A 12945-nucleotide genomic window follows, 5' to 3' on the forward strand; every position below is an offset into this window, starting at 1 on the left:
TGTTTCACAAGTAAGATGGACATATTACGATTATAATTTAAAAAATACATTAAAAAGTACATTTCCTTGTACATGTAGCTATAATAGCTGTTTGAATAAGGTTTACTGCAAAAGAATTGTAAAAATTTGATTAGTATTTTGCGAGTTATGATCGATTAAATACATTGATACTTTGTTGTGCCTGTCAAACATAATGCTGAGTGGAGCGGTTGACCGCTCTGAAATGGCCGCCCTAAATCTTGTCAGCAACAATAGGCAAGAGCAGTCCATGAGGCATCTACTCTTTATATGTCTATGGTGCCACCCACTGGATGTAGGGAGAAACGACAATGTCGGCTTTCTGCTCTGTAGTACACTAAACATCCGCCAGCAGTGTGCTGCTGAAAGCTAACAGCTTTCTGATTTTAGGTAGGATTTTGTTCGCCCAACCAAAGACAACATAGTCACAACATATCTATCTATCTATCTAGAAAGGATGCAGCTAGATGGCTATCTAGCTAGCTACGGAAAGAGAAAAAAACAACTTACTTCTATCACTGGTTTGCAAGTTCCAGCATGCAGTGCCAGGATCTGTAGTGGCATTGTTGTATTGGAAGCCACACAGGGCACCTCCACATTTCCTATTTTGAAAAGGTATTCTGGCCACCTGCTCAGAAAAAATGGTATAACTTCAACAAGAAAACACAAATATTAGCTAACATGCATTAGAGAGACACTTACTGGTATATNCTAAAACACCTTACCGGATCTGGAGGAACCAAGGAGTACCACAGAGGTCAATGACACTTAAGAGCTCCTTTATGTCAAACACAACACCCCTATGGCAGAAACACAGGTAGGCAATTGAATATGGTAATGAAAATGCTGCGAAATGGCAGGCTACCCTCATTTTACATACCTACTCCAATCGCTTCATGCGGTTCTTCGTTCTTTTTAGCAGTGTTGCTTAGATCCTGTATTTTCTCCGAACATCCTTCAGCTCAGATTGGAGCTTGGAGATGGTGTTAGAGAGGGTGTCGCAGTTGGATGGAGAAGTGCATGCAGTGGCCACTTCCAATGACAGTCGAGCCTCGACTTGGAATAACTGCAGTCTTCTACGACACAGGACATCCGCCTGATCCATAACTTAAGATTCGCCTTTCTTGGAGGTTTTTAATGCAGTTTATAAGGTGTTTTCCAAGATACCGATTTGTGTATGCACAGATGAGACTTTCACTTGGGGAATTCGGAGGAAACAGTTGTTTAATCTGTCGATGAAAAATAAGAGAATTTTACTTGTTTTAATATGAACAATTAGTGTGGAAAAAAGACAGCTGAAGTCACTTAAGATAAGCAAAACACAAACAGTAAGTATTACAGTTACAAAAAAAGGGTAAGTATCAGTTAGATAACCGTCTGAAAGCACATGTTAGCTGAAGGGTAGCATGCTACCCTAACCCAGGGGCCATTTAGCCCCTAGCATGATTTTTTTTTTATTCTGGAAAATCTAGGGGTTTTTCTGCACCTCATTAAATTTATATTGAAGAATATTAATGTGTAAATTTTTGTGTAGGTGCGATTGCCGTAGTGAATGAATTAATGTTATCAGTAGTATATGCTGCCATGTCCATCCAGAATGTCTCTGACTAGACTGCGAGTCAGAGTGACATGCTGCAGTGTTGTGTGATGTCAAATCTTAGTGTTTGTTGGTTGAAATGCTGTGTGAAGTGGCCTCCTGTTTCCCTGAATTTCTCTACATAAGGAGACAATTTAACTTCTGAAACCAAATGTTTTGTCTGGGTTCAATTCTAATCCTGCATGATCTTTTAATGAGACAATAAAGTGAGATGACCAAATCCATAACCTACTGAATTAAATTTATTTTATTCAAAGATCAAGAGGGCAATAAAGGACTACCCTGTTGATTTTTATTTTCACTCCTTCTAAGATAAGAGAAGCTTTAAAGAGATGCAATTTGAAATTAAACATCAACACATTTAGCCCCTAACATGACTTTTTTTTAAAATTTCCCTAGAAAAAAAAAATATTTTACCTCATTTTTTTGTGAGCTTGGTGGTCCTTAAAAATATGTCAGTAAACCGAATAATGACATTCAGCTCAATTGTGAGCTTGCTGTACCCTAGAAATATGTCAGTGGACTGAATAATGACATATCACAAATCCTAGGAACTGCTCCAATTATTTTGCGGTGAGGTCAGTGGCCTGTTTGGGCTGCACTGTACAGCATGGACGCCTGACTGATCGGTAAGGACAATCTGGAATGTCTTCTGAGAAGAAGTCCCCGAAACACTCAAAGGGGGTTGACGTGACATCATGAGAATGCACACAGCCATTTTGCTAGCAGCAGCTGGCTGCTGCAGCTGGAAACATGCTGACAGACACAGCCAGCGAGTCAATGAAACTGGTAAAGATACAAGCTGTCAAGCATAAACCATAAGCTGACACATGTCGAGTATCTCTTTGTGGCGTAGCTCTCTGTGTGAGGGAGGTTCCCCATAGAGATTTGCTCCACTTCTTCTGACTGTTTGCCGCTATCTGACCTACTCCACAAAAATGTTAGTCACCCTTTTTAATTCCTGTGGCATTAATTAGCACGGGTACGTTGACACAAGTAGACATTTTTATAGCTAGGTTTATTTTTTTAAAAAAGACAGGTGGAATAGTTTATATTCATATTTTTGCCTGTGTATGTATGTATTTCCTAATTAAATTAATAAACTATAATCATATGGTTCTGATTTCCATTTTCAAGGCATGCTATTGTTTTATGCTTCTGCCATTTGAATCCTCCCCAACATGTTCTTGTTCCTTTCCAGTGGCATTACTCATGTGCAACTCCTTCCACTACAACAGTGACTAACAGAAGAGGAAATTAATACGATTTCACATACGACTCGCTTGTTACTCTTGATCGTAATGGAAGCAAATGTTTGTAGGAAGCTATGACACTGTGTGTATAGCAATAAAGTGAAACGGCACACAACAGGATGGCTAATGAGGTAAATATCATGGCAATTATTTCCCACCATAATTTTGTCAACACAAAGAATTGAGAAAGAAAACCTGGCCTGCCAGCTGGAGTATGAATACTTGCCGCTTTTGTATTACAACTTTAATTACATGTAGCTGTTTTTTTGTCGACTGAAAAGGTAAACAGAGCATGACTTTTTGTGTAAATACAAACAGAAACCAATTTGTCGTCTTGTTCTCATTTCATAAGACTTTGCATCAATACCGGGTTGAAATTAGACTGTTTTAGCAATATCAGATGTAATTTTGCAGCGTAATGAATGGTGGTTGTAAGACTTGTCATATTGAATAAAATCAATTAGATCACGCAAGATAATTTGTCATTTTTAGTGTGGCTTGTATAAAACAGTGGTCCGTGGAAAAAGCTCCAACCTTATTACCTTATGTTGTAAAATTATCAAAGAAATTAGATTAAAAGAAAAAAAAAACTCTCCTTTTAAAAGATGAAGTAGCTTCAATATGGGTTCTAGTGGAAGTTTATGAATGGTTTATAATTAATAACCTGCAGTATATAACTGCATGAATGTGAGCGACTTGAACCTCACAAGCGTATGACCATATCCACACTATTTCTAGCTCAGCTGAGCTGCCACTTTCACTCAGAGACAGTTTAGTCTAGAGCCTGAAAACGGGCAATCATGGTATGTATTCTGTTAGACAAAACCATAGAAAATTCTCGAAAGACGTATTAAAGTACTTTCTTAATAGGATAGCAGTCGAGTTTTGATATACTCATGGTCTTTAAAACTAATAAAGTACCGTTAGTGTTTCTTCTACTCCTAATCTGACTCGCTTGACTGCTACAGCTCCACCTTCTGGTTTGGAGGTTTATTGTCACTGCTGGTAAAAACCAGCCTCTTGTACTATGGTTTGCTTCATCCGGAGGGACTGGGCTCTCGGCTATTGAGAAACGACTGCTTCCTGAAGGCATGGATTCTGTCGAGGTTTTAAATTTGACCCAATCGCTAATTGCCTTAGCCATTGCTAAAACTACAGGTAGATTACAATTCTAAAATGGCACCAAAAATTGACGTTATAATTTACAACTTGTCCTTGTGTTTGTTGATTGACCCTCCCTTCACCAGAGGGAATCCAGGTGAAGGGGAGGAAGCCCAGGTTGAGCTGTGAAGCGAGATTTGAATCGAGCGGAAAAGTGTCGGAAGGCAATGGCAAAAACTCACAAAAATTTGAGCTACTCATGGACGCCCACAGAGAGCTTGTGGGGATGTAATAATACACCCAACTCACAAGCTTGAGACAATACACGATTGATGAGAAACAGAGTATTTTTCTTTTTTTTTTTTTGAAGACTAAGAATCCCTTTGTAAAGATTTCATATATTAAGTCGTCTAGGGCAGTGTTTCTCAACCCTGGTCCTCAGCGCCCCCCTGCTCTGCATGTTTTAGATGTGCCTCTATTCCAGAACAGCTGATTCAAATGATTGCATGACCATCAAGTACTGCAGAAGCCTGGCAGTCACCCAGAGATACAACTCAGGTGTGTGGCAGAAGGGGAATACCTAAAACATGCAGGACAGGGGGGCGCTGAGGACCAGGGTTGAGAAACACTGGTCTAGGGTGAACCCTCTCGCTCCATGACTTCTGACAACCTCTCTGCGATTATGCGAGAATAGATGGATTTCAAAAATCTCAATCTGTGATGTTTAGTGATTAAGTAACAATCACTAAACATTAGTGATTGTTACTTAATCACTAATGTTTAGTGATTAAACATTAGTGATTAATGTTTAATCACTAAACATTAGCTCTTTGCTAGCTAAATCTTAGCTAGCAAAGAGTTAGCTAGCAACTCTTTTGCTAGCAAAGAGTTGCTAGCTAACGCTTTGCCTCTTAGCTAAGACAATACAACAGGATAAGTCAACAGAATAACTTAAGAATGACTTTTTTTTTGCTTCAAGTCTCAAACATAAGTACAGAAAATAACATTTTAAACAGACGCTTTCTGCTCAAATTTAAGGCTCCAGGTGCATTCGAAAGCCAGCAATCACAGGGCATTGTGAGTGAGACAGACTTTATGTCAATGTGACATGATGTCTTGCTACATCACTACTAGGATGGCTGAACTCCTTAGTCATATTCTGTCATATGCAACATAGAGGGACATTTGGTATTGCCCAATTTTTACACAAATAAATGCTGAAACATTTTTGTAGATTCTGTTGTTGCTTTGAAGTGGAAAATGTGTTACTGTTCAAGCAGAAATCATGTGCTCTGTTCAGCCACACTGACAAGAACAATTACATGGCGGTTTGATCCTCGGACATAAAAACGTGTCATCCGTGTACAGCACGCCACAAATCTGCCAAAGCTTGATTGCACGGTCACTTTTTTTTGTCTCACTTAATCACAGACTCACTCAAGGGCTTAATCATTCTCTTTTTTTTTTCTCAGTTGTAATTCCCTGCATGTCCTCCCATCCACATTTACACTTCTTACTCCTTCTCTCTCCATGTGTTCTTCTTTACTTCTTTATTTCGCTTCGGGAGTGATTTCACTCTCATCGGCCTATACCTCTTAGCTTTTTTCCTTTCATTCACTATTTGATCACATACATTTTCTAAATTATCCCTCTCCTTTTGACTTGTTTCCTACTCTCCTCTGTTTCACTTTGTCTCTTGCTCTTTCCTGCACGCTTTTCCCTTTCATATCCTTGCCGGCTCCTCACTTCTCTTATCCTACAGTGATACTCTACTTTCCTTTTCTCTCTAATGATACACTCTAGAGCTTACTTTTTCTATTCCTCCCTCTCCTTCCCTTCTGTCTTTTCCTATCAGCTTCACGTCTATTATTCTTCCTCCCGCTTCATCTCTGTGCACCCCCAGTCTCGTATATTTCTCAATGTCTTTCTGTCTTCTCCTTTCTGTTCACTCTGAGCAATAGCTCTATTGATTCTCTCTGATTATTTGGCCCAAGGACGACCACGGGGCAGAACACCTCTTTAACTTATCAGTCTGTTTGCGTGTGCGGTACACTCGGGTGTCACCGGGGAATCTGTTGCCTGTGCAACAGTTAAAAAAAGAAAAACTTAATGCAGCTGTATGTAAATTTGTTCACATTTTGTCACCTTACAACCACAAACAGCAGTGTAGTTTATTGGTATGCAACATCACAAACAACACAAAGTATAGCAAAGTAAAATAGTAGATTTTATGACACAATCAGTACTAAAAATATACACTAATTTGCATTAAAAAAACATTACACTCAGACCCCGTTAACTCCTCACGTAGGTGCAAAGCTGTGCACAGCAGTGCTGCAGACAAGCAGGCATCTTGTCCTTCCCCTCCTGGAAAACATGGTGACCTGAGCTGTCATGAAGTTTACAACTCAACCAATATGTCTGGAGGAGACCATTTGCGACTCTTCTCAGTAAAGTTCTGTTCTGAGATTTTTTTTGTCTACGAGGTTAGACAAACCCTGCGAAGCATTTTAAAGACTGCCAATCTGATGTTTGAGAACGATTTCAAAAACGTTAGAAAAGCTCGTCTGCAACAACAACAGCGGGGTGATAAACATGTGTAAGCTAGCTCAATCTGTTTATATATTTACAACTTGTGAATAGGACAAATTGACACAGGGACACATCCAGCAGCAGACTGCTCTGCCGACTACAAAGTGGTGACAAGTGAACCACCTCTCCATTACATCTGTTATGAAATTAGCTCCTGGTGAGGTGACTAATAAAAAGAGTAGACACTAAGCAGTTGACTAAGACTTGAAGTTGACAATTTCAACAGAAACCAGTCAGAACCAGTAGCAATCTACCTTGAAGCTAGTTGCCAAACTAAAACATTGTACAAAATCACCAGAGCTCTGTTCAGAGAAGCTGAACAGAGACATACTTTTATAAAGGATATGAACACTTGATATAAATGTTACCTTCATCTCCTTTCTATTGAGGGAAAAAAATCCCTTTAAGATTTTACTACATAGTCGGTGAAATACCTGTGAAAATGTTTTCACAGAGTCATATTTTTCTGGTATTTATTACAACAGAACCCTATGCTTCCTAAAAAAAAAAAAGTTGCCACCATATAAAAAAATGATATGCAATATTTTTCTAAATATAATTTTAAAGTTTAACATTTCTTCATGCTGACATCCCTACACAGAGCACAGCTCCTGCTGCAGAAACTGTCAACGAGTACGTTTCTGATTTGAGTTATCCCATTAATGACCTCAAAAATAGACAGACTGTAAAAAAAAAAAAAAAAAACCTAGATTTTCACTATGTATACATGAAAACAAGTATTTCATAGCTCTATCCTCATCACCAAGTTGTTGAGATATTTTTCTTCAGCCGAGACAGGAAATCTAATGAGCATTGATGGTGGAGATGGATGAACTTAATGCAGAGTAATCCTGAAAGAAAAACTCTACTTTCAATTGGCCTTTTCAGATAATATCCCAATAAAATACAGTTTAAAGTTTGGGGTTAGGATGTGGCAAAATCTAAAAAAAAAAAAAAGAAACTCTTGTGGGTTTCAATACAAGACACTGTACTGTTCCTCTCCCTTTCCCACAGTGTGGTTTATTTTTGACAAATGTTTTTATCCTCCGTGTTTTTATTTTTATACCATTGCGGCGCTACAAGTCTCCTACCATTCTCATGGCCAAACATTAGAGCCCCCTTCTCCACCCAACTTCTCAAAATCTTGGACAGCCGTCTGCACAGTTTGCTTGCACAACAGGTGGATGGCACAGATGCTGAGGCTTCCTAAAAAAAAAATAAAAATCGCCAGATTGTGTGCAAACGCTCAGCGTTCAGAAGAACCACACGGTTAAACACATGCAGGGACCCACATCATTACACACACACACACACACACACACACACCGAGGCTAGATACAAATTCAGGAGTTATATGCAAACCTAGATCAGAAAAGGTAAAGAATAAACAATAAAACAAGCACAGTCTGCAAACTCACTTTTCCCTCTTAGTGTACATTTAAGTTCCCTGACATTTTGAGCTGCACAGCAGCTTTTTATTCAGTTCATTGAAAATGAACCGCCCCCCCCCCCCCCCGTTGTGCCTGTTGTAGAAAATCTGCCTTGCACGCAGCTATCCCGCATTAGTACTGCAGGAGAACTACAAGGAAGCAATTTGTTTTGGTTACAGGATTCCAAGTAAGTATTGCAATGGTGCGGAAATTATGTAAAATGTGTTTTCCCCACTTCGTCTTTATTTCTTATCATGGGATGCATTTAATCTGCTTGCATAATGTCGACCCGTCAATTATTCACAGACTCCCAGACCCACATAAACAGCCAGAACATTTGTCGAGTAAGCAAGAAAACGCTTTATTGCGGAAAATTGAGACCATTAAAACTAAAGGAAATGCTAAAAGAGTTAATCTGAGAAATTATTTACTTGTTGGTTGGCTGATTGTTCTTCAGTAAGTCATCACAATATATCTCTTTCTTTTTTTTTTACCCTTTAACTTAAACTTATTTTATTAAGATTGCATAGAAATGTTAAATTATTCATCCTTATTGAAGAATATAGTCTGAATTTGCCATCTAGACTCGGCTTCTTTTACTATTGCTATTGCATAACACATCATAGAGTCATGAGTATGGCTCTAACTTTGGATGGATGGCGGGCGGGGGGGTGGATGAGAATACGGCTAGAGATTTTGGATTGAGCATTGCTGCAACCTTGTTGCATTAATCTCTTCTGTTCCAGAATAACTAAAAAAATTCAGAAACCCGATTGTCCCTGTTTGAAAACCAAGAGCTGGACACAGTGGTTGGGTTCACAAAGAGTCCAAAAAGCAGTGTCCTTTTTTTTCTTTTTCTTTCTTTTTTACTGCTGTGGACAGCTGTGTCAGTGCAAGTTTAAGGTCCAAATAGGTTCTAGAAAACTTGGCTTCCTCCAGCCACTGCTTCTCAACTGTCTTAAAGGAAACACATTTAGATTATAGCACTAGTTTAAAATCTCTTTCTTCGAGATTGATATTGTTGTGATAAGTATGAGGTTTTAACTTTTCAATAACCATAATCTGGGTCCGTGTCATATTTTTTTTTTTTTTTTACCCTTCCATTGATGGTGTGTAGATTATATTCAATCTGTCTTGTTTTAGTACCAGATAGTCAATAGGGAGTGGATGTCAAGTAATTTAGACATTTTATTTTCCAGTTTGTTTCCTTATAATAAGTAATCATTGGATTTCTTCTTATAAAAGGGAAACGGTTTGAAAGCGTAAAGCCAGAGTGAACACTATTTCTTTTTTATAATGCTGCTATTTCAAGTGAATCTAATTAATTCAAACATCATATTCAACACTGAAATAATGAGGATACGTGACATAAAAAGAGGTGTGGATATCCTAGCTGGTGGTCTGGAGCTTAAAATCATTTTTGACAGCTGAAGAGTTCACAGCTACGCCTGCAGCCACTTTATGTCTTTTTAGAAAACCATGAGACCCATTAGCTCATAAATAATTCAGCTGCTCATTATTCAGGCCAACTCTGAGGACAAAATATAAAAGCTTTAGGAGTTTCGAAGTAAAAAAAAAAAAAGAAATCTCTTCTGAAGGCCATCAATGCTTCCTCTGGTGTGTGTATGTGGCGATATACGTTTACGGTGAATCACATTAATTCTTCTGGCAGAAGATAATCTTTATTTCTTTATTTTTTTTTCTAATTTCACATTGAAGTCCATTTCCTTCAAGCCGTTCCAAAGCGTGTGAGTCTCTATGTGTCTTTTGTGATGAGGGACATAGTCAAATGTTCCATTATTAGCTTTTCTTTGTTATTGTGTTGCTTAAAGCTTAACGTGCGTAGCTCAAGCCACGTTTCATTTGTAACCTCTCCTGAGATACGGTGTTCCATAATTGCTCCGAACTGCAGGCGGCACGGCTACTTTTCCTGGAGAACATAACGTGGTGCGGCGTCTGATGGAGTTCCCACAGAGCGAGGAGGGTGGGGGTGGGAACTGGAGCTGCCCAGAAAGTAAGGGAGCGAGCAAAAACAGAAGACAAGGACAGACAAGGTGCAATAAATGGGATATCCTCAATCTTGACTTTACTCATGCTGTGGTTGGCACGGGCCACACACACACACACACACAATCTGCTCGCTCCTTTCTCTGCGTGTTCTTGAAATTGTTCCGACCCCAACATCCACGCTATGCAACCGTGCAAATACATGCATGCGCCTGTGCTCTGCACTCTTCCATCCTCTTACTGTACCTGGCCAATAAAGCAAAGTGAAATGATGCATAAATTCTTGTCAGTCGTAGCAGTGTGTCCCATGAAGGTCAGAGCGGTGTACCCGCGGTTTGACAGATTCCCGCTCTCTCTGTCTACATCTGTGAACAGCCCGTTTCTCCATCTTTGTCTTCCTTGCTTTTCTCTACAGTGATGCTTTTGTACAACACTGTGCAGATTTCACTGGAGTATTTTTAGAATTTCTCGTTTCTGCTCCCCGTTTGGTTGCCGTCATCTGTAGCCTATGATAGACAACTTTGGATATTTATTTTGAAAAAAAAAAATAAAAATACATAACTAAAATACACAAGTTCCAAAAGATGCTAAAATACTTACTAACTTACTAAAACTGTCATTTAACGGCACACAGAAAGGACGGATGCATTTTGTTTTATTATTCTTGTGATTTTTAAAAAAAATTAAGGATAGAATAGTTCGTATAGTAAATCATAAGAATTCAGATTTATTATTACGACGACAATCTCTTCATGATGATCCTAACAAACCAAAAATAAAAAAGTATTATAGGGACTGTTACTTTTTATGTTTCTTTCTCCATTTTTACCATAAGGGCAGCAAAAACAAAATCAGTCTTTAAAAAATATTGTGTGCTGCTTTGGGATATTACCTACTTTACTGCCTAATATATCCGGTGTCTCGAAGTAGCCTGTTTAAGTAAGTTATTATTTGATGATTTTGTGTGTGTAGGTGCGTGCTGTGTGTGTGTGTGTGTGTGTGTGTCCTCTCAGCATTTCAGAAATCCCATATGTAGAAACTGGTCACCTCAATGTGCCAGGGTTGTAGAAAATAAAATCTCAAGAGGACATCCTAAATGCGTGATTGACTTTTAATAAAACAGGAATCTGTGTTTCCCTGCCTTTAAACCATCTGGGTTATTTGTATGGGTGCATGGGTGTTGTTTTTTTTGTGTGTGTTTTTTTTTCCCTGTGTGTTTAGATTTGCTGTCAGCATGTGGAGTAGGTAGGTGTGCGCATGTGATTTTGTCACCTCGAGGTGCAAAGTTGTTAGAATGCTGAGAAGGGGAGAAACATTGCAACACTTTGGGTCCAAGATCAGCAATGGGCTGGTAGCCGTTATTACCTGCAGGCCACAGTGGTCGCAGGTAGCAAGAGACCAGGCACCCCCCCCAGAAATAACCAAACGTAGATGTAGGTCAGCTGCAAAGCAAGGGAGCAGCAGCACATGTTTCTTAATTGCCTGCAAAAGCCCCCGGCAGCAATAACAAACAGCACAGCGGAGGAGAAACCCCCCCAGAGCCTCCAAACAGCCAGGTAGCCAGGAGTCCGGCAAGGTGGCTGGAACTCAGAACAACCGATGGGGGGGGCAAAGTGCCATGCCGTCTGGCGAGACAGCCCCAGAGAAACCAAGAGGAAGGGATTTCAACCAGAGCCAAGATTAGTGTTCTGGTTGCCCACAGCTTTCCTAAAACACCCCCAGAGAACCCACCGTGCTGTAACATCACACCAGTCATCCTAACCCCCCCTAGGTTACAGGGGTGGGCATATAAAATGGTTTTAAGAAGATTAGCTGTAGCTATTAGCTACAAGTGTAAGAAATAAGACTCTCACCACACCACATCTGACAAAGAGGCACAGTCACATCCAAAGGAACAGGAAATACGTCGAAACGTCCCGAAACCAAACCATGACTGCAAACACCAGGATGGAGGAACTCAGAAACGATGGAGAGAAACTGAATGGAAAACCTTCTGACAGCCACAACAATTAAATTCCCACAACAACCACATCCTTACCTGCCTCAGAGATGCTCTGCTAGTAGTTCACCTACTTTGGGTTATGAGCAACTTAGTCACAGTTGCTGCCACTGCATAGTGAGTGTAATGATGCTGAATAACAGATACTAGCCCTTTTATGAAAAACAAACAACAAAAGTTTATTTCTGCTGATACTGAGAAAGTGTCTTGCTGTTGTTTCCATTCACCATCACAACTACACAATGAACATATTAAGATGTCGCCATATTTATTTTACTACTGTTCTTTCAATTTTTAGCTGTCAAAAATACGAGTTACTTCCAGACACTAATGTTATTTCCACAATGTCACAACTAATAAAGAACTGATTAAATTATTTTATTCATATTAAATCAAATAAAACTGATTTAGAGTTTTGGTTTTGATACCTCATGCATATTTATGTCTAATCGTAAATCCCACTTAGACCAAGCTTGGCCTAAACATAGACAACACATCTCTCCCCATATTAAGATTATATATACACTCAATATTTAGGCAGTAAAATGAGGTTCATGTGTTGCTTATAAGGATGACACTTTCTGGCCTTTTTTCAGTGTTCAGTTAAACAACCCGACTTAGTCTAAAGCTATAACCCGTCTGTCTTTTTGAGTACGGTAGAAAATGCCCGGCACACAATGAAGTGTGTTTGTCAAACACACACAGCTACATGTAACTTTTAAAAATGTATCATATTCACATGTTCACATGTGAAAATGTTTTTTCTTTTTTTTTTTTTCTTCACCAAAGCTCAGTTTTAGTTAACAGATCCGAATGCAACTGAAAAAGTGTTTGGTTTATTTATTTATTTTCTCTTTACCCCTACTTGTCTCGATGCTTCCTCCTCTTCCCTCCTTTCTTCTTAACTCTCATTGATCCGTAACAAAGTTCTTCATCACTGTCGCCTCC

General features: G+C 39.2%; 1 protein-coding gene and 1 long non-coding RNA gene across 2 annotated transcripts in view; one reads left to right on the forward strand and one right to left on the reverse strand.

The window, feature by feature from the left end:
* LOC103146524 (glutamate receptor ionotropic, NMDA 3B-like) overlaps nucleotides 1-12945 on the reverse strand; it is a 183342-nt gene that overhangs the window by 168359 nt on the left and 2038 nt on the right. The window lies entirely within an intron of this gene.
* LOC107837630 (uncharacterized) lies at nucleotides 79-11469 on the forward strand. The gene is made up of 3 exons (XR_001663670.1): nucleotides 79-297; nucleotides 6799-6803; nucleotides 11457-11469. It is a non-coding gene; the product is annotated as an uncharacterized LOC107837630 (long non-coding RNA).

Source organism: Poecilia formosa, unplaced genomic scaffold (genome assembly GCF_000485575.1).
Source record: "Poecilia formosa unplaced genomic scaffold, Poecilia_formosa-5.1.2 Scaffold160, whole genome shotgun sequence".
Lineage (NCBI taxonomy): Eukaryota > Metazoa > Chordata > Actinopteri > Cyprinodontiformes > Poeciliidae > Poecilia > Poecilia formosa.